A 22,754-nucleotide genomic window follows, 5' to 3' on the forward strand; every position below is an offset into this window, starting at 1 on the left:
TTGCCAAAAAACACTGCGTAATACAACCTGTGCACATTATCTGGTAGGTCTCATTCTTGGTCACAGGGAATAGATCAAGTGTCAGGTTCAGCCCCTGTCATTACTGACACGTCCCTGTGGAATACTGTTACTAAGCCTGGCTCTCTGTAATGAAATTGGTTCTCTTTTAAGCTGCCACTGATTGTGGCAATCATCTATTACTTAATACTGACTTTTATAAACAGATTCTCACTCAACAAAAATTCAGTATTTATTGAACACATACTATGTGGCATGCCTATGTCAGGTGCAGGATACCTGAAGATAAGTGGCCTATCCCCAGTGTCAAGTATCAGCAGTCTAGTGGGAAAGACAGATATAAACTAATTACAACACGACATGGAAGTGCAAAAATGAGGGGCATGAATAAATTGTAGAAACCCAGAGCTGGATATAATTAATTTCTGTCTGGGGTGGTACATAAAATCTACACAGAATTTGTTGCAAAACACAATAAAAATTAGATAGCCTTTCGATTAACAACTTCCTTCTGGCATTTTGTTCTTACCCTTTAACCTCATCGCAATTGCCTTGTAGTTCCTCTGCTATATTATTAATGGAAATGTTTCCCCTCATTATCCAGCAACTTTGTTACATAGACAATTATGTTCTGGAAGATGCTTGAGAACTTCTTTAGCTGATAAAAGAATTAACCTTTTAGACTAAGGCACCACTTACTGCTGGGCACAACTCTCAAGGATTCGGATTACTCAGAAAATACACAGCATCTGTTTTGCATGTGTACGTAGTATAACCTAGCAAATAACTATTCATAGGAGTAAAATTTTATTACAGCAAAGAGATTAAAAAATAATAATCCTCAAATCTTGCTTCTAAAACAATCCAGTCTTAATTTTTTTGAGCTTCCAAGGAACAGAAATGTCACAAAAAAACTCTGGGGCCCAGGGCCAACACTACAGGCACAAAAGTGGTAGCCATCTGCATATAGTGACTTCAGGACTGTAGAAAAACTACCTTCACAAAAAATACCTTCCTCAGTGACTAGACTACTTGGACACTAGTGGGGATGTGAACACAATGCCCTCCTACATTCTCTGAGAAGGAAATGAATTTAAGAACATAAGAATTAGGAGACAGGTGACTCCTACTCCAGCGTCTCTGGAAAAACGTCCTTCCTCCATCCTATCACTCTCCATAACCAAAGAACAGAATCCAATGGCTTTACCCAGGCACTCAAGGCCCTCTACAATCTAATGCCAACCTCCATTTGCCAACTCGTATCCCATCATCCCTACAACACGTCCTTTATTCTAACCAGACTAGCATAACCATTATCCTCAGTTCCTGCTTTCCCTTCAAGCAGAGATTGGGGCAGGCAGAGTTCTGCTGGTGATAGCTACACTGGCAGCTCCATTTTCTTGAGGGACGTCTTACACCATTCAGTGAGTTCCAAAGTCCCAAATTATATTATCGATAATCAAAATAGCAACTAAACCAAAGAGTAATCTCAGAAATAAACCTCTAGAAATAGACATCTGACCAAGGTAATAAACTAAAAGAACAGGTAGCCTTCCTGAGGAATGCAGATTCTGTGCCCTTAAAGGCATTACAGAACAGATTAGGCTTTAAGCTGAAAATGGTGTATTAACCAAATCTTTGCTACCAAATGAAAGATAAGGGCATAATCACAAAATAATAGCTGATATTTATTGAGAACTTGCAGTGTACCAGCAACATTGTAAATGCTTTATGTATATGGATTCATTTAATCCTGACAGGAGTCCCCTGAGCTAGGCAATGTTTATTACACCCACACCCTAAGCGAGAAAAATGAAGTTGGAGGTTGAGTCATTTGCTTAAATCCACGCAGTGCTTAAGTAGAGAATCAGAATGTGACCTCAGTCTAATTCTGGAATCTATGCTCTTGACTCAGTAGCCAGGTAAAAACAAACAAAAACAAACAAACAAAAATCGGTCAATAGGCAGAACTATATACAAAGTAGTTCCTCATGTTTCAGGTTTTCTGGGATAAAATACTGATTAAAAGTCAAGAAAAAGGATACGCATGTTATTTTCTATAATTGCTAAATTCTTTGCTTTATCCAACCAAAATGTGAAAGAACAAAAAGCCTTTATATGCAGGAAAGATGAGCAATGCCCTGTCCCAAATTACAGTTAAGTTTAAAGAACTAGATTAAAATTTTCTCCGAAGGTCTAGATGAAAGAAACCCTGACCTACCAGGTTTACTATGAATTTATCCCATTTGGCAAATGCCTTAATCTAAAGCAAGTTCGTTATTTTTTTAAAAAGTTTTCACCAAAAGAAAAGATTTAATTTTAACTTTATATTTACCTTAATAGTTCCAACCATGAGTCATAATAATTGCTGTATACAGTGAATATTTCACTTGGCTTGTTTCTAAGTTACACAATGGAATAATATGCATCTATTAAAATTACTTTTACGAGTAGTTTTTAGCAAGGGATAAAAATTATATTAGAGTGTCAAGTGAAAATGACAAAATTTTATATTTAGTATGACTATATCACTGGGAACATATATTCATAAGAATATGCAGAAAATGTTAGCAGAAAATGCTGATGTTAATGAAATGGTTGTCTTTGAGTTGCAGCATGTTCTGATTTTTTTTCTTTATGCCCTTTTATATTTCTACTTTTCTAGAGTCAACATCTTTACATTTGTAATGAAAAAAAGTAAGACTCTAAAGTAAATATGAACAAGAAAGTCATTAGCAATCCAAGTTCTGTTTCTACACTCATCTCTTGTAAGGAACATTTTACCATCTAGTTAAGAAAATTCTCTTTGAACCACACACCAGATGTAAGTTTACCTTTATGAGACCTCTCAGCATTTTATAGACAGCCGCTAATCCAGAATAATAAGGAAAATCAGGCATTCTTTCTCTAGAGGGGAAAAACATTTTTTCTCTAATTTACAAGAAATAAAATGGGCTCTGTATTACATCTGAATCCTGGTTCAAATACTTCAGCAAATTAGTTAAGCTCTCTGAGCCTGAGTTTTCCCACATGTAAAAAGAAGTTGCTATTAGAATTAAATTCAATAGCATAAATCAAGTGGCTAGCTCAGATGACTGCAGTCCCAGCCCACGTCTGATGGCAACTGCAATGCTTGTTCCTTTTTCTCTCTCTAAGCCCTTAAATCTGGCACTGCGTCCATAATTGGGAGGAAACACAAGTAAATTCCCCTTAAGAACTGTATTTTAGATTCACCTAAAATACCAGTGGCTCCAAATTGAGGGATACAGAAAATTCTACAGTATTTTCCAGTCAACATGTTAATTGTTCTGGTGAATACAGAATAATTCCAGTTCTTAATGATCATTTAAATTTCTGAACAAAAATGAAAAATGATGTTACTTGATTTTAAACACATTTTTCACAACATAACTTGTGTTAAATTTAATTATCTTGCTTTTATTTCCTTTCTGTCTCTGTCTCATTTTCCTTCCTGATGTCTTTATTTCTTTCTTATTTTGGACATATGGACAATGCAATAGTTACCTTATTAAATACCAAAAATGTTAAGCATGATCTTAGAGCTGGGTAACATATCAGGTACAACTTGACTGATAATACTAAAATATGTTATAATCCCCATATGTCAAGAAATATATCAAAGAAAAATTTTTTTCTGTTTAGTGTAAACAATTACTAGAATAAGTTAGAACCCTCACGTGATGTGTATGGTGGGCATCTTCTTGTGAACATTACAATCTCTGCCTCATCTCCTGACCTTCAAAGTTTCCTTAAAAGCAGTCCAGTCCTTTCTAATATAGTTATTTTAACCAGGTTTTACAGATCATACAGTCCTTCTTACCCAGTATCAGTGACAGAACAATTATAAAATAGGATTAGATAAGCATAATTGAGATTTTATCAGAAGTGTGTCATTTCTATTAGCATTCATCATTCTTCTATTTGTGGCACTGGCAACTGCTCTCACTGCCCTGCTAATTCCCATTTATTTTTTCAGTCCTTATATCAAATAAGACCAATTCTGGGAAGCCTTTTCTGAATCCCACTCCTACCCCTCACCCCAACTCACCACCTCAAATGAGATTGGGGGCTCTCATTATATTCTCTCGTTGTACACTAGATTTTTACTTTATACCACCGTCACAACAGTAATGAAGTCATTACTAATATAATCCTCTGCTTAATGTCTATCTGAATAAGCTGTGACTTCCATGGGACAAAGATGTACCTATCTTGTTCATCTTTGTACCCCAGGTCCTCCAGTGGTATCTGACCTAGAAAAGATGCTCAATAAATAACTGCTGAATAAATGAACAAAGCCAAAATTTGCTGCCAATGAAAATATCCAGGGTTACGCTTTCAGCTCTGGGTAAAAGAGCCTAAATATCAAGAGTCCATTTAGAATCATACTGTATTCCTTGTGTAGTTTAGTAAAATATGTCAAGGAACCATTTTTCAGCTTCTAATAAATATCTACACCAAATAAGCAAAGTCTGGCTGCCATTCACACAGGCATTTGTGTTACCAAAGAATATTTACAACACAGGGTTGACAGCAAAAGATGCTTTCTAAATTCAGAAACATATAGGCTACTGCTTCTCCAAGTACCTTTTTTCCTGAAGATTTACTATGACAGTCAATGAAATACCTACTTTCAGATATAACAAGGGCTATTTCTGACAGTTATCAGAAAGATGATATCCACTGAAGAGAGAATATATTATGAGGCATGAACAAAATTAAAATCAGAAGAATTTAAGTTCGTGTGCTCGGAAAGACTATAAAACAGAAATTTCTCTAGTGAACCATGGTCAGATTCTCAAAGTTGCCCTAAAGTCCGTAATAATAAACAAGCCCAGAGAGCCAACAAGATCAGTTTTATGGAGCACAGTGAGTTTTTTGAGCTGCTGGAATGTTTGCTGTGGAGTAGCCTCTAGGTTTATACATTACTTTAATAACGTGGTAATTCAGGTTACTCTGCTTGCCTTCTGAAGTCAGGATAAACTGCTTCGTTCTGGGACAGGAACTAGGCATGGTGTCAAGTGGGCAGCTTAAACTCCCACTGTGTGCTAAAAAAGAAATAATGAGAACACAAGAGTGAAAACCAACGCTTCAAACCCTCATTATAGCAGGCACAGAACAATTAACAAAAAGCAACACCAAAGGTCTTGAGACAACATAGGCTTTTTCCTAACTGTGTTCAACAAATAATTTATATGCCAGACACTGAGCACGATTTTAGTGATTAAGACAGGTACGATGCATGCCTTCACTGTTATTTACACAATGTCTTTTCAAATCCAAAATACAAACACTAGTTTCTAAAAAGGTTGGCAAATGTTTTTTACTTGTTTATCATTAATGAAATGCTATAAATGGCATGGCATGTGTACCCAGGCACTTAGAAACCTTTCCAAGAACTGAACTAGACTTTGTGCTCACGAAGGACTACACATGACAAATGAGTGACCCAAATGATCAAGACTAAGAGAGTCCAAAAAGGGAGGTTCTCATGTCCCAGATGGTACTAGAGCTGGGCTTTGAAAAAAGTGAAGACCTGGAGAAAAGGGAAGAAGACCTTGAGCACCTGTGGAAAGACACAAGAAAGACATGCACGCAGGCGTGTTGATGGCATCCGAGGAGACATCAGTAGGCAGGTCTAACTGAACCATAAAGTACCAGTAATGAAGCAATCAAAGATGGGGTTGGAAAGGTGGGAAGACTTCTCAAATACCTTATACTTTATACTGTAAAGTTCTGAGCATTCATAAGAGACCACTGAAGAAATCTTTGCATTAGAAAGACGAATCTGGTAATAGTTCCTAAAATCTGATTTGAAAAATGGTGCCAACTGGCTTAGTTAGAATCACCTGGAGCACTTTATGAATGACACAAATCCCAAGACCTTCATTCCCTCATTCCTAGTAACTTAGAGTATATCTAAGAGAAGAAATGTATCTTTTTTTAATTTATATATATAACATGTAAAATATATATACTATATATATGTGTGTATTATTTATACACATGTGTATTTTTAACTAGTACTTTAAGTGATTTCTTACATGATTCTGAGGCACAGCCAGGCATGGAAAGCACTGATATAGAAGATAAAATGACTGAATTGGCTTAGGAAAAGTGACAAGGACCAGGCCTAGGGAGAGTGTGGACTGGCCTGACTTGAAAGACAGACAGACTGTTCAGTCTAAGTCAAAACTCTTAGGTCTAATTGACATCTGGAAATATTTGTAGGAACTTTTGACCCCCAAAAGTACATTACTCTCACATCGCTATGCTCAATATTTAGAATAAAAGGTTTGTTATGCAAGGACTCTAAATGAATCAAAAACCTACATCTGCACATATTGACTCCATCTGTTTTCTCCTACCGCCATCCCGTGAGAAGAAGGCAAACTCCTCAAATTAGAGAACTTACTCCCTGCTCTATCCCACCCCAACAATGGCACGAATCAATGCTTACGTGAATGAAGAAAAACCAGTCTTTTCAATCACTGGAAAAGAAGCAGATGCCATTCATTCACAGATCTTTGGAACTATATCTAAAATACCACAGGTGAAAACCAGAACAATTCAGTTATGGCCACCATGAATATTGAGTGCTTTTGTATGCTCTGTAGGGTTCCAACATAGGGAAGAGACCTGGGAGAAACTTAAAAAACAATGAGGTAAGGTACAGAGGCAGAGTAGCAAAATCCTCACAGTGGACTAATTTCAGCCTGATTATAAAGCACCTGCCATCTGTGAACATCAAGCCTTTCTAGATTTGTTGTTGTTGTTGTTGTTGTTGTTGTTGTTGTTGTTGTTGTTGTTTCACCTCCTAAAATCTGCAGGAGAAGTTCTGGTTCATGAAGCAATTCCTTCTCTTCTCATTTGAATTCTAGAAGTTTGAGTTTAGTATTTGAGAGTTCTAGAAATTCAGAGTTTAGTATTTAGGAGTTAGTAGAACTTCCATATTTTTTTTTCTGAAAATGAACAAGACTGTAATGGCTTATATAATCAATTATTATTCCTTTAACCCAGATTTTTAAAATTTTTAATTTTGCATAATTAGTTAAAATGACCATGTTGTTAATAACCTAGTTTCTTCATTAATGACCTTTGACAGCATCAGGCTGACCTTCAAAGAGGGAAACTGAGGCTCAGAGGCTTGATGCCATGCCTGAGGTCTCAATGGTTTATCAGCATCAGAGTCACCACTACAACAAGGTCTTTGCATTCAAGAGTAAATTCTAGGGGCGCCTGGGTGGCTCAGTCCATTAAGCTCAGAGTCTAGGTTTCAGCCTAGGTCATGATCTCAGGGTTTCGCGGGGTCGACCCCCACTTGGAGCTCCACATCATGCTCCATGAGCTGATAGCACAGAGCTTGCTTGGGATTCTCTGTCTCCCTCTCTCTCTGCCCTTCCTCCATTCATGCTGTCTTTGTCTCTCTCAAAATAAATAAATAATTTTTAAAAAAGAGTAAATTCTCTTTTTAAAAAAGCATCTACAGTATGATGCTGCTTGTCTTAAAACAAAGAAAAGCCTCAGATTTCATGTATTTTAAGTTTAGTGGTTTTTATTACATAGGCATAGGCATTTTTCCTTCAGTAATCAAGAAGCAACTCAATGAGAAGCCAGTTTTAAATTTTTGTGGGTGAGATTCCGGATTTCAAATAATTGTTTTACCAAATAAGAGAAATTAAGTTGTCCTTGAGACAGATTAGGATGGGAAAGCATAAGATATATAAAGTATGTTTGGTTTCTCCAACAGTTTTTAATAGGGAACATTGCTGGGGGGGGGGGGGCGGGCACAGGTGTATCTGTCCCTGAAGGTAGGACTATTCCTATTACTGGCATTGTTTAAACTCACTGAAGCATAACAATACAAAGCAGACCCACCTGGTTTTCTTAGTGTTCTTAAATTCTCTACAGATGGTGTACCCCCTAACTGACTGCCCTTGGTAGGCACCTTGCAGAGAGCCAAGCAGGAACTGTGCTTAGAGATAACCTGATGACACAAACCACTGCCACAAATATCATCATCAGGGGTAGAAATAGTATTAGAGAAACACTGGAAAACATTTAAGATCTTAGTGAAGATCTTAGTAAAGATGTTAATTTCTCTTATTTGGTAAAACAGAATTATTTGAAATCTGGAATCTCACCCATAAAAATGGGCAGCAATGAAAGAAAAGCAGTTCAAAGTATATCTAGGTGATGCGCTGGATGAAAGAGCTCTGCGTATATGGCACAAGAAAGCTCCACAGACTGAATGAAAGACTGTTCTAGATTGTTCAACCTCCTAAGACCAAAGGAATTGGTCTCAATTCCTCCATTAGGATCAGGCCTGGTTTGCCCTCACCATCCATTCACTGATGTATTAATTATTAATTGATAGGTTACTGTAAAAAAGAAAAAAAGAAAGAAAAGAGAAAAAGAAAAAGAAAAAGAAAAAAAGAAAAATAGAGAATATAAATACTATAGAATAAATTCAATGAAGCTGGAAGAACAGCTCAAAATGTGACACGGAAAAAGGGTCCTCGTGTACTTCACCCAGCCTCTTCCATTCCTGACTTTGTGCTGTTAAGGATAAGTATCCAGGTCACCCATTCCTTCTAAAGTCTATCCTGTGTGGTAAGGAAAACACTTTAGATTCCTGGGTGAGGGTCCCATGACCCGGCCTACTAGGCAGGTGTCACTTTTTCACTCACAGTTCAGATTCTAACCCTCACCAGAGGTATAATGAAGACCTTCACAAACAGGGAAACTGACTATAAGTAATACATTCCTCCATCCTACAGTGAAGGATTCTGCTGTCCAGGGTTTCATGGCCTTAACACTAAGGTCAGTGCTAAGAACTATGTCTGCCTCTCAGACAGTCACAATGCACTTTAGTCATACCATACATTCTAAATAGTCACATGCTGAAGAAACATGTTTAACTTCATTTTACCAGGTATTTCTGCAAAATCGGTACAGCACAGAACTATTTTTCTTCAGAGCACCTACTAGTATGAATATATGTATAGACTGGAATTCTGCATTTAGAGCCAAGTGAAATTAGGGAATTCACCCCTCCTCTTAAACCTATTTTCTGAAACAGACCAGTTCAAAAGTCCTATACTTAATATTTGATTGTACAAATAAAGGGATAACTTTAATTACAGAATTCCAAAATGCAAAGGCAAGGCTAAATGGTGGCAAATCTTGAACACAGAAACCCTCTGTTGCATGTATTACTGGGGTTCATGTATGTGTAAAATTTAATAATAGTAGAACAATGTTGAATATCTCACTGATCGCATGTACCTTACATGCACCTGGATATACGAAGCCCGTGAGCACTCAGCTGTTCGCCTCAACTTCTCCCACCCCCCAAGAAATCACTTTCTTTTGCTAGTAATGAAGTATCAAGAGGTTAAAAAAATGAGTTTTACCTTTTTTTTTAATTTTCAGCTTAAGTTAATGACCCTTTTCTATCACTGTTGGATGCAGGGTATCTCCACTTTACAAAAACAGCTACATATTTCTTCAAATGTATGCCATCATTTAATAGGAAGTTTTTTAAAGTCTTAAAAATGCATGGGTATCAATTTAATTAATGTGCTATTTAACACATTTCTAACAACCTGTTATATTGACACTATATTTAGCAGATGTTATCTCTGAGGACAATTAGTTTTTTTCATCAGAGAAGGGTGTGGGAGGTGATAGATTATTGTTGCCATGTAAGAGGAAAACTTCACATTCATTACTATAAGCTTATAGTCTATTTTTTCTGGCACCTCTAATTTTTTTTGTCACATTCTTCCCTTTACCTTTAAAAAAACCTCCAGAAGTGGACTTTCTCTCCTTAGGGGCTGTTAGTTACAAGATGCCCTGATCAGATGTCATTAGCTGATACAACATTCATCTTCTTATAGAATTAGAAAAATCACCAAATAATGATTAAAGACAGAGGGTTTTTAAATATTCTAACCATACATCTCAATTCAATATTGATTTAAGTGATTAATTTTTCTATGATGATATGGCATCATGACCAATCAAATATAATGTTTACAAGATGCATTAATCATAGTTTACAGTTTTCTAGAGGTATGATGGATAGCGAATGTGTTTTTTTGAATCAATAAATGCAAAAAACCATTTGCATTAGAAATATGGGAGCAGACACATGACCTGCTCAATTTTTATATGTCTTCAAAATTCCAGCAGCCTCTTAATTATAAACTCCATATTAGTTTATATTTAAGGGTCTATTTGATCAGCTTGTTTTTATCGTTATGGAACAATGGAAAACAAGTTCAAAACATGGAGCTATTTGTGCACTTTATACAATGTCAAACTGCAAATAACAACTAGCAGTGTGATCTGTCCAAAGAAAAAAATGTCCAAAAAAAAAAAAAAAAAACAGAACTGTATAAAAATCTATGTATGTTTTATTTCCTTGGAGAAAAGTCAATATTTAAAGATTATACCTAAAGTATAGTCAAAAGAAATGCATCAAGATTTTGCTAAGCAGAACTGAGATTTTGTGACAATAGGGTTTCCTCTCACAATTCTATATTATAATATTTCTATTGTTTTTTACTCTTTATACAAATCCACATATTCACATCATTGATTTTTTAATTTATTTCTATGTGATTTTGTTTACTGCTGCTTTCATCTTGTTCACTTTTGCTCCATTTTTTGTCCTTTTTGTTGGAATCCAGTAATTATACACATTCAGTTTCAGAGAGCCTTCCAGACTCTTAGCTTACCCCTATTTCTAACACAAGGCAAGTGCCTACATTGTTTCAATGGCTGCACCTTCCCTGGAGCAAATTTCTCAAAGGTCCTTTCATCTTGACATGTGCTAGAATAGGGCCTCCAAATACGTGGAACTGGGCAGGGGAATCTCAAAGTAAGCACTGGATCATATCATGTGCTTTCCGGCATTCCCCGGACAGCGCCACTACAGACGAGCATAATGATGTGAGAATGAAAATCATGACAAAGGTGATGTGTGACTGGTCGCACATCCCTGACACATGTAGCTCCAGAGTCCAGGCTGATCTGCCCATGGGCAAGGTGGGACACAGTGTTCACTGCTTGTCACCAACACCAACAATCCCAGTATCAACCCCTAAACAGTGTGTTTGATTTTTAGGAAATAGACTGAATTGATCTAGAAATTTATCTGAATTCAAAATGTTGCTTCTTTAAGTTTTGCATTTAGTTGTTCCCTCTGAAAGTTTTAACCAAGAGATGTTTCACTTCACTCAGAAAACAGCCCAGTGCTTGAGAGAAAAAGAATCTGAAAAGTCTCCAATGCCACCTGATGATATATCAAATATGGGATTCATTTATGAAAGCACCCTTTTGGGGTACAAGGTTAATATTAGAGAAGGCAGTTTGAAAACACTATTTTATATAACCAGCTTTTCGCTGTGTTTCATTTGACACTTATCTAGGACCTCTTACATAACAGGCATTTGCTCTACACTGAACACTGAAGAAACGGATAAGACTAACCCTGCTCTCAAGAAGCCGAGAATCTACTGGGGTTAGAAGACAAAAAAATAAATACTTTGGAATAGAAGCAATAGTGCTGTGACTCAAAAACAAAGAACAGTAAATATTTAAGGTCTGAGCAACTAATCTGCCCAAAGATGTCAGAGCCAATCCAAGACAGGCAGTGAATTTTAATTGTATTAAAGAATTGGTTAAAGTTTTCCAGGAGAAGAGGAAATACGTTGCAAGAAAAAGGAAGACCACGTGCAAAAGCACAGCCATACAGGAACTTGGTATGTCCCAGAAAAGATAAAAAGGTCCTGAGACAACAGTGTGGGGTGTTTGAGGAGGAGCCCCAGCAGGAGATGAAAGTGAAGCAGACTGATGTGAAGCCCCTTATAGTAAATATACATTGTCTGCCCATTATCTGGTCTTTGATGAAGCGCTCCTCTACTCCTCCTAGTTGGGGAGGCTGACAACACCCTATTTTTGGCTCTAGCTGAAGACAGGTGAGCAAAGCCTGACCCATTAGAATGCTCCATACACTGGACCAAGTGGTAAGTTCAAGAATAGATGCATAACCAAAACTAGGCCAATCGGAATCCCAGTCAAGTCTACCAGCAGATCTGGCTTGGTGTGTATAACCTGTTCAGCCACAAAGACCTCTGCAGTCAACTCAAAAGCATCCTATACTTGGTTTAATGGTCTGTTATTGCCATTTTTAAATTCTCAATAATTTTATCTTTGAACTTGTGCTTTATAAGTGAAGTCCTACAGGACAACAGGGCATGCACATGAGCAAAGAAACTACACACTCTATTTGCAGAGTAGCATTTATGATGCCCCATAAACACAGCCTTCCAGTAGACCCACAATGTGTAGCAGTTCTGTGAGACTCAAAGGACAAGGTAAGTATGTTACATTTAAAACTGAATAAGTAGAGGTGCTGACAGACCCAAGAGACCACACTTCCCATTTGAACCAGAATTTGCTTCCAATGCAGAAAAAAGGCAATGGCACTTTACAAAACAAAACCAGATAACTTTATCATATCCTTTCTTACTTGTGTCACTTCCCTTTACTAAACAAACTCACTAAAAACGATGACACAGAAGGAAAGGAAAGATAGGGAATTCATAGTTCCTCTTCTGTTCAGTTATTCCTCATTCATTGCTAAGCTGAAGGGCAAAAGTGGAATGTGAGTGTACCAAGAAGTAAAATAAAAGCAGTCGAGTTCATTTTATACAACAATTCCATTGGTCTGGTAACAACAGAATATATATGAATTACACATATGAATTATAAATTGTATAATTTTAGTGCTTCCAAGTATGAATTAAATGCTCGTATATTTGCATTGAAAGCTAGCATCGTACAATATGATAAATGGTTAGATTCATACTCATTCTTAACATTTTAGTTTTTCTTTACTTGGAAAAACATTATATAAGAAACTTTTAAAAACACAATGACAAGTTTAAAGACAATACAGAATTCAAAAAAATACTTTATATTTTAGTACCTTTAATGACACTTTTTTCCTGGCATTTGAACAAGAGACCCCACAAATTACATAGCAAGCTCTGGCTATCAGGAAAGATATTTATTTTCCCCTAGTATCTCAAGTTAGAAGGGCAGTGTGAGCTGGAGTCTCATGACTGTCTTCCTTGGCCAGGTGGATGAAGTCACTTAGTTCTTAAATTGTTTGTTGTAATGTTTATTTATTTTTGATGGGGGGGGTGGGGAGAAGAGAGCACAAGTGCAGGAGGGGCAGAGAAAGAGGGAGACACAGAATCTGAAGCAGGCTCCAGGCTCTGAGCTGTCAGCACAGAACCTGACACAGGACTCGAACTCATGAGCTATGAGATTGTGACCTGAGCCAAAGTCAGACACTTAAGTGACTAAGCCCCTGAAGTCACCTGTAATAAGAAAAACTAAAGCAAAAATGCAAAGAGTAACATAATTGAGAAAGACAAAAGAGAGAATCCATACTGTTCTCTGAATCCATATTGTTTGAACTTCTGGATGTGGCCAGACCACAATTGAGGGCACATTTGTCCTTCTTTGTTATGTAAGTCAACAAATTATTTTTCTTTTGGGGGGAGTGGGTGCTTAAATCATTTGAACTGGATTTCTGTCACTTGCAACCAGAATATCGACTAATTTAGCGTCATATGCAAAGCATATGACAGAATTCTTAAATTCATATTCTTAGAAGCTGCACAGAGGCTTTAGAGAGTGAAGAAGACAGATGATTTGGATTCTTTTTAAAATTGGATTTGTAATTCCAAATGATAAGATATTTTTAAAAGATATAAGTAATATTTGTGAAAGCTAGAAAGATACCAGTAAAAATTAATATGCATGTACTTACTACCCAATTTAAAAATATCTACCAGTGCCTTTGATGGCCCATAAGACCTTCCCCAATTACTCCTCTGACTATTTCCACTCACCCACCCAAAGGTAATCACTGTGAACTTTGTAATTGTCCTTCTCTCGCTTTTCCATATAATTTGGGTGTTTTTTTTCTGGTAAACTGTAGAAAAAGTAATTGGAGGAGGCTAGTCTGAAGACTAGCAGACAGGGGTAGGAGACAGGATAACTCTGAGCTCAACTTATCATCATTTGTGTGTGCTTTGGGTAGCCACTAGATCATGTTTCATCAAATAAAATTTAGGCAACTGATAAATGTATAAAATTATGTTGCTTTTTTTTCTGTTCTTTTTTCTTTTTTCTTTTTTTTTTTTTTTTTTGAGAGAGAAAGCAAGTGCAAGTGAGGGAGAGGGGCAGAGGGTGAGGGTGAGAGAATCAAGAAGGTTCCACACTCAGTGCAGAGCCCAACACAGGGCTCAACATGGGGTTTGATCCCATGTCCCTGAGATCATGACCTGAGCAGAAATCAAGAGTCGGATGCTCAACGAACTGAGCCAGCAGATGCCCTTAAAATTACATTTTTTGAAAGTAGAAAAAGCATCTTGCCCAGTTATTCCAGCACAGAAATGAGCTTTGGGTTTGGGGTAGGGACACAGAGGGTAGTAGATTTGCTACCTGCCTCACCAGTGACAACCAGAAAGGGAAGGAGAAAAGAAGAACAAGAGAAAGAAAGGAAAGGAAAGGAAAGGGAAGGGAAGGGAAGGGAAGGGAAGGGAAGGGAAGGGAAGGGAAGGGAAGGGAAGGGAAGGGAAGGGAAGGAAAGGAAAGGAAAGGAAAGGAAAGGAAAGGAAAGGAAAGGAAAGGAAAGGAAAGGAAAGGAAAGGAAAGGAAAGGAAAGGAAAGGAAGGTACAAACAATTCTGTTTCATGCTATATCCTTTCCCAACATGTAAAAAAGGTACCTGACACATAGTATGGTGTTTCTCATGACTTTATATAGGACTGTCCTTTTCCTTCTATCAAATTCATTTTAAATGAATCACAAGAATTAAAGAAGGACTAGTCCAGAGAAGTAATCCCTAATTATAAAATTTTGTGCAGTATGGCACTGAGTTGTAGGTCCATAGGAACGGAGTTTCCCAGTGTAAGCGGAACCTTCCTTTCACATCCTCACATTCTTGCTGGTTCACAAAATGAGAACTTCTGCTCTAGCTGTAGACACTGTAGCTACATGGATGCTACTCACTGGCTTCTAGTAGGAGGGACATTTTTCCTCTGTGTTTTGTGATGAGAGCCTGATGTTCAGTAGTTCACTTTTCACCATTGGATGGATCAAAGGGTTCAAGGCTACTACATACGAGTGGCCTCTCACTCAGGTTCTCTAAGCCCAACAGGTATGAGTGGGTCATAGTACTTCAAGGAGATGGCAGGGGAAATACCACTCTGCAGGCCCAACCCATCCTCCATTCATGTCCAAAACTTGTTGCGGAGAGAGTAGGAAGCCCATTTTGGCCCCACATTCTCCAGTTTTATCCATAATAAAATTCCCATGTCTATTTCTGTGTTTTATTCTCATTGTCCATTTTCTGTGTCTATTTCTCAGTTGGTTCAGAACTCAGAGGGGAGATGGAATTGACTGAATGGCCCCCTTGAAACCCCAACATACAACATCTCTCAAATTATATAATTTAATTAACTATTTCCGAGACTGTCTCATAAATCATAGAAAATTTTCTCTCCACATGAAGAAATTAAATGGTACAAATGAATATATAAGATGATTCTGAAGAGTAGGAAAAAAGACAGACATGTAAACTCTATGAAAATCAACCTTATCCCTACTCATAAAGTCTTCAATGAAACAATATGATTTTTACCCTCCTGTTTTTCTATAAGCCATAGTCTCCTCAAATACAGATTCAGGATTTGTAATGCTCTCCAGACTCCATGCAACAATCTCCAAATACTTAAATCAGCAAAACAAATTTACCCATGAACAGCCTAGGAGCTGCCAGCATCAATTAAAAATAAGTGGTGTATAACAAATTGATGAAGGATAATTTTGATGCAACACCATTTCAGTTTATACAATGCCTTCCATCTCTAAAAATAAGCAGACCTGAATAACAAAAAAAAAAAAATCCCTAAGAAACAAACAAACATTTGTTCCATTCAATAAGAACAAATTGCTTTTATGTTATCTGAAAGGGTTTAGTCAAACAGAAATATTGGCACTGAACCACAACATTTGAATATTTTGGCAGAAGTGCTTTTAAACCATTCCTCTACATAATTTAATAAAAATGGCACTACCATTGGAAAAATAATGGAACAGAAAACTTTGCAACATACAATCAAGTTACCATAAAATGTGAACATTATAAAAGCAGTTAAGCTTTATTATGTTGTTCATGGTTTATATGGGACTTACTCTTTAATGCCCTTGAAACTATATTTTTTAAAAGATGAGTTTTAAAATAACATGACTTCAAATGCTACAAAATAAAAGTTTCTATTTTAAAACCATTGTCTCCAAATAAATAAGGAAGAGCTGTTTCTAAATAAGCCCAGAAATCTTTATTAGTCAGTACTTTTTAGGGCCAGTTTCTCACCTTCCACTCCAAGTTTGGGCATCTTCTCATTAGTTCCTATTATGATTGCTCCAAATCTTTTCCATGTTTCCCAGGCTCTAGTGCTGTGTTCTCCACCAGACTCATAGTGATGAACCTGTGATACTAAGACTAAGAAACACCTCTCATCTTCTCTTCCTCTCTTCCCCCAAATGTCTGGAGAAGCTCTTCCTTTATTCCACTTTGCCCTCTACCTGTTCCAATTCCCTTCTCACCCGCAACAGCCTCAACACAGACTTCTCCCTGCCCTCTTCCGGTGATGCTCAGGGCCCCTCTTTTCCCTTTCTCTGACAAACCATGTGACAGATTTGGATCAAATCCAAATCCCAAAATCACTCTCCTACAGCAGCCACTGAGGTCATGCAAGTGAGAGAAATGAGCTGGTAGAAAGGATAACCATCAGGGACAGGGGGTCAAGAAAGCACATTATTTTCTAAAATGGACAACCAATTGTTGCCAAGAGGAAGCAAAGGCCATTGTTGTCAGATCTCCCAGTTTTTTCAAGAGAAAGAAAAAATTATGTTTTATGTGAAACCTCCCAATTTTTAAATATTGAAAACTAATTTTTTTTAGTCTTTGAACACTGTGGAGCACAATGACGTGCAGGTCAGCTAAAGCACAGCGCGAAGCACGTGTGTAGCTAGTCTCTTGCCTCTGTCTACACTTAATACCTCCATGACTCCAGTGTCTTTACCTGTTTTGCAGTTTGGCTTCCAACCACATCACTATACTGAAACTCGATGCAACACTCTCTGGCTTCTTCTCATTCCTTACCATCCCTAAATTGCCACAGCATTGGACATCAGTGATTGACACCGATGACCAACTCACGCTCCTGGAAGTCCCCTCTCTTGGTGTCTATGACATCGTGTTTTCATGGCTCTCTTCTTCCCTCTCTGACTTTCTCAGGCCCACTGTCTCCTCTTCACCTCCCACATCTATCTATACTACCCTATATGTAGTATAAGGAGGTTCACATGGAGCGAATGCCTACACAACAAATTCCACAGGGCAGTTTCTGAGAGGACTGTATCGTAAGGTAAGCATCAATCATGCTTCTCAGGGGAGATATTTGGCAGTGTTTCTGACCCTTGGATGCACATTAAAATCACCTGGAGTGGAGGGCCTTAATTGGCCTGGATTGTAGCCTGGCCTCAGGATGTTTTAAAAGCTCCCCAGATGATTCTAATGTGCAGCAAAGCAGAGCACCCCTAGTATACTTGGTGACTAAGTAAGTGGGTGACTATTCAAAATTGATGACTCTCACCTTGTGCAAACTGCTGCTTTCGGGGTATGCCAGACAGTGTGGCTCCACATACTCATCCAACAAGGATTTCTGAGTGCTAACAAGTGCCCTGCACCATGCCCCTAAAGGAAGGCAATGGAACTGGCCAAGCCAGCACTAGTTGCTAAAAGCATCCTCTCTCTGAGTATATCCTGTATAATGTGAATAAACTTTTCAGTGAAAACAAGCTGTTTGTTTCAATGGAATATAATCTATAGAAACTTCTCTTATACCAAAATTTGCCCTTGGCTTATAAATAGGAACTTTCCAAATCTATTCTCTCTCTCCAATTCTGAATACCCTTATCAAATTTATTTCTGCATTTCCAACTACTTGGTGGACATTGCTGTTTTTCTTCTCCCTACTATCCAAATCTTCTCCTCTTCCCAATTTCCATTATGATGTTTCCATTCCCACTGGAGTGTGAAATCTTGACCCAATCCCTGACTCCTCCTTCTAACTTCTCCTTTATATCTAATATTGTTTCTTCTCTCACTCTGTTACTGCCATCTCACTGTATCTCCCCATTCCCACCATACCTTCCAACTTAAGACACTGCTACTTCATACTTGACCTAAGGCAAAGGTCTTTAGTACTCTCACTGTTCCCAGCCTGTTCCTTAACTGGTCCATTGGGCTCCATCATTGTTTCCTCCTTCTTACAAATCTTTGTTGCATCTTGGAGGAATAGACAGCCTGGGTCTGCTGAGCTATTGTACCCATTCCCTTGAGTAAAGACTCAGAGATGTGCTGACCCATTCTGGAACAGTTTCTTGTACCTGGTGAACAGGAAAACCCAAGCTAGACTCTACTGTGTGGTAAGGTAGGTGGCTATGAAATCTACCCCCCCTTACCCCCCAAGAATGCAAAGGTGAGCCTCTCACTCCTGGTCAAAACCTCACCCTCAGAAATAGATTGAGTAGTTAGGAGTAACTTCTACAGGAACTTTGGGAGAATGATGCCTCCACTTGGGAACATGCCAGTCTCCTGTTTTATGTAGTTATTTCCAAACGGGGATATTTCTGGATCCTCTGCCACTAAGAACTGTCATCCTCTTGTTGCATCTATTGGCATCTTTCCGTATTCCATATCACCCTCCCAAAGTGACAGTCCCACAGATTCCAATACTCAATAATTAAGATCTATTTTTCTTAGAGCTGGTATCCTAGGCCCTTCCCAATCTGGCTTCACCATCCTTCTGTCCTTGATTCCCACTACACCTTTATTTTTACCCTGTACTCTGGTCTCAATAGGCTGCTTGTAACATTCATTAAGGCCAATAGGAGTCTGAATCACTAAGATGCCCCATCCTAAAAAGGGAATGGCCTTTTATATTTTCCATTTACTTAACTAAAAAAACACAACATTTCTGAAGCTAAAACTACAGCATAATGAGAAATGTTGGAGATTATCATGAAAAGTTATTCTTGATGATTTTAATAAAAGTTCTGTCCATTTCTCACTTTAACATTATGACTATAATTTTATATAACACTTGATAACACTTGACAAAGTGCTTTGCATATATTATCTCTCTAATACATACAATCATCCTGTGAACACCTACAGATGAGAAAGTGGACACACAGATATTATTTTTATTTTCCCAAGGTCACACAGTGTATCAGTGGCACAGATGGTTCCCAGTCTCATTTGCCATAATTTTAAAATTCTATGAACATTCTACTACCTGGTCTTGCTTTATTTACTAATATAAACCTCCACACTGTTCACCAAAACTTACAATGAGAATTAATACAAAAAAATACCTATCTTTGAGAATTTCAATGCTAAGCTTTCTTGATACTGTTCTGACTCTTTTAGGGCTGTAATAAGGAGAATATGTCTCTCTGTAGATTAGTATCATTAGAAACATCATATACTCAACGAAGACTGTCCACAGATGGAGAAAAGAAAGCTTGTAAAAGGCACTGGAACTGAACAAAAAAGATAGTAATGAAAAGGTAAGAAGACAAATAGCATTTCAGTGATTACACTGTTCAGCACAGAAACCTGTCCATCATTAAATATTGGCCTCTTTATGTTGTTATGCAAAAATCTAATTGCACCATTTGCCTTCTATTGTGCTGTAGAGAGAACAAAAGAGCCAAGCATCATTTCTTTATTACTGTCATTTGCCATGGATTCCAACACTAGAAGGAAGAAGTAGAGATAATGTAGAACTGCAAGAATCTACTCTGTTCTAATACTAGTGAAGATAAATGTGTGTCTCCAGAAAAACCTTTGGCATACAGATGGGATAGGGGCTGGGAACAGCTGAAGTGAGTGAAGGAGGCATGAGATGAACTCTCAAGGCCTGTCTCATGGCACACTGCTTGGAGGGCTCAAATGGCTCAAATTAAAAGTAGTCAAATATGAATATTTTTCACAGAAACAAATTTTACTCACTTGTAAAAAAGAAATGCTTCTCAAATCTTTGACTTAGCTATCCCACTTCTAGGAATTTACCTAAGAAGAAGAAATACACAGGGATACCTAGGTGGCTTAGTCGGTTGAGCATACAACTTCAGCTCAGGTCATGATCTTGCAGTTCCTGAGTTCGAGCTCCATGTCAGGCTCTGTGCTCAGAGCCTGGACTCTGCTTCAAATTCTGTGTGTGTGTGTGTCTCTCTCTCTGCCCCTCCTCTGCTCGCTCTCTGTCTCTCAAAAATAAGTAAACATTAAAAAAAATTTTTTTAAGAAGAAATACACAGACACATTCACACACAGACACATTCACACACACAGAGTCACTCATACCTATGTGATAACAGTAGTTGAGTAAGACGAGGATGGCAGAGGGAAGACAAGGAGAGGTTAAAGGAGATTTAATTTTTACTGTGTCCTGTGGTCCCTTTGCATTTTTATCATATAAACACCTATTATATATATGAAACTACTTAAATAAACAGGATTATGCTTAATTCATGCTTCAAATACACATAGTCTATAACCCAGAAATGTCTCTTTAAGCTTATTTACAAATAAGCACCAAAATCTGGACAAGGGTATTTGGTGCAGTAGCATTTATTATACAAAAATCAGATTGGATCTAACTTCCAGTCAGAAGAAGAGTTTGATAAATTCCAGCACATCCATTCAATGTAAAACTCTGCAGCCATGAAAAGGAATAATATATCTACACGCAGAATACTCTGCAAAAAGCAGAAAGCCTAACTCACCTACCCATATTAATCAGCCTTGTGCTTTGTTCATAAATCTGAACAATCAAGAATTAACGGTATATAAGGAATAGCAACAATCTAAAAGAGAAGGACCAATAGAAGCAAAGGAAACAACTAAACTGGCATGGAGGGAAGTCACTTACTATTCCCAGAGATATGTGAGATAATAATACAACCTCACCCCCTAAAAATAAAGAAATGGAAAACAAATTGTTCTTAGAAACCAAAACTATGATTGATAAATATAAAAAAGATCATATGTATTATGCAATCAAAACAAAAAGAGGGGTGCCTGGGTGGCTCAGTTGGTTATGTGTCAGACTTCCGCTCAGGTCATGATCTCACAGTTCACAAGTTTGAGCCCCCACATCAAGCTCTGTGCCAACAGCTCAGAGCCTGCAGCCTGCTTCAGATTCTGTGTCTCCCTCTCTGTCTGCCCCTCCTCCACTCGTGCTCTGTCTCTGTCTCTCTCTCTCAAAAATAAATAAACACAAAAAAATTTTTAAAGAGAGAAAATATGAAAGAAAAATTGATACACAGAGGATAAATCTTTAAGAACACATATTTACCTAATAAAAGTTCTAGAAAGTAAGAACAAAAAAGAAACAGACATAAAATAATCAAATAAACGGTTGAAGAAAATCTCCCAGAGCTGAAGAAAGACATAAGACTTCATACTTGCAGTCCCAGTGACAGCCAAACAGAAGAAATGAACAAACTCTTAGGAAATTAAGAACCCCAAAAATAAAGAGAAAATTCCAAAAGACTTTCCTGAGGATGAAACAAACCAACAAAAACAAGTTTCTTACATAGGAATGAGACACAGAATCACAGGGAATTCATTATCAGTTACGCTAAATGCTAGAAGATAGCCAAATGATGGCCTCAAATAAAGTGAAATTAATTTTGAATCTGAAATTCAGTGCCCAGGAATCTAATCAAATGTGAAGGTAACATAGATATATCTTCAAACATAAAAAAAAAAAAAAAAACTGAAGCAATTAAGCAATCCTTATCAAAATAACACCAGCATTCTTCACAGAGCTAGAACAAACAATCCGAAAATTCGTATGGAACCAGAAAAGACCCCAAATAGTCAAAGCAATCCTGAGAAAGAAAAAAATCAAAGCTGGAGGCATCACAATTCCAGACTTCAAGCTGTGTTACAAAGCTGTAATCATCAAGACAGTAAGGTACTGGTGGGGTGCTGGTTGCGGGGGATGGGCTAAATGGGCAATGGACTTTAAGGAGGGCACTTGTTTGGATGAGCACTGGGTGTTACATATAAATGATGAATCACTAAATTCTATTCCTGAAATCATTATTACACTATATGTTAACTAACTTGAATTTAAACTTAAAAAAATAATAATTAATATTAAAAAAAAGAAAATTTCCAAAAAAAAAATCCTGAGACAAATCTAAATTAGTTTTAATTGGGCCTTTTAGATGGCCACTTAAGCACTTACCTTTCCTAAACTATCTGTTTTTTACAACTAAATATGCAACCTGTTGCCTTCTAATTTCTTTAATTCCCTCTTCTTTTCTCAGGAGAGAGTTCTGTATAATTGAGTATGCTATAACTAGATGAACCCAATCAAATGACTCAGACTTCGGTGTAGGAAGATAAATATCAGTGAGATTCTGTAGGGACAGATAATGTCAAAGATACATTTAGGAAGTGTCTACTTAAAGTTTTATGAAATCAATGCATTTATGTATTTTTCCTAATGAATTTGTGTAACACGTTAAAATCTTCACAA

This window comes from Felis catus, chromosome B2 (assembly GCF_018350175.1).
Source record: "Felis catus isolate Fca126 chromosome B2, F.catus_Fca126_mat1.0, whole genome shotgun sequence".
In the NCBI taxonomy this organism is placed as follows: Eukaryota; Metazoa; Chordata; class Mammalia; order Carnivora; family Felidae; genus Felis; species Felis catus.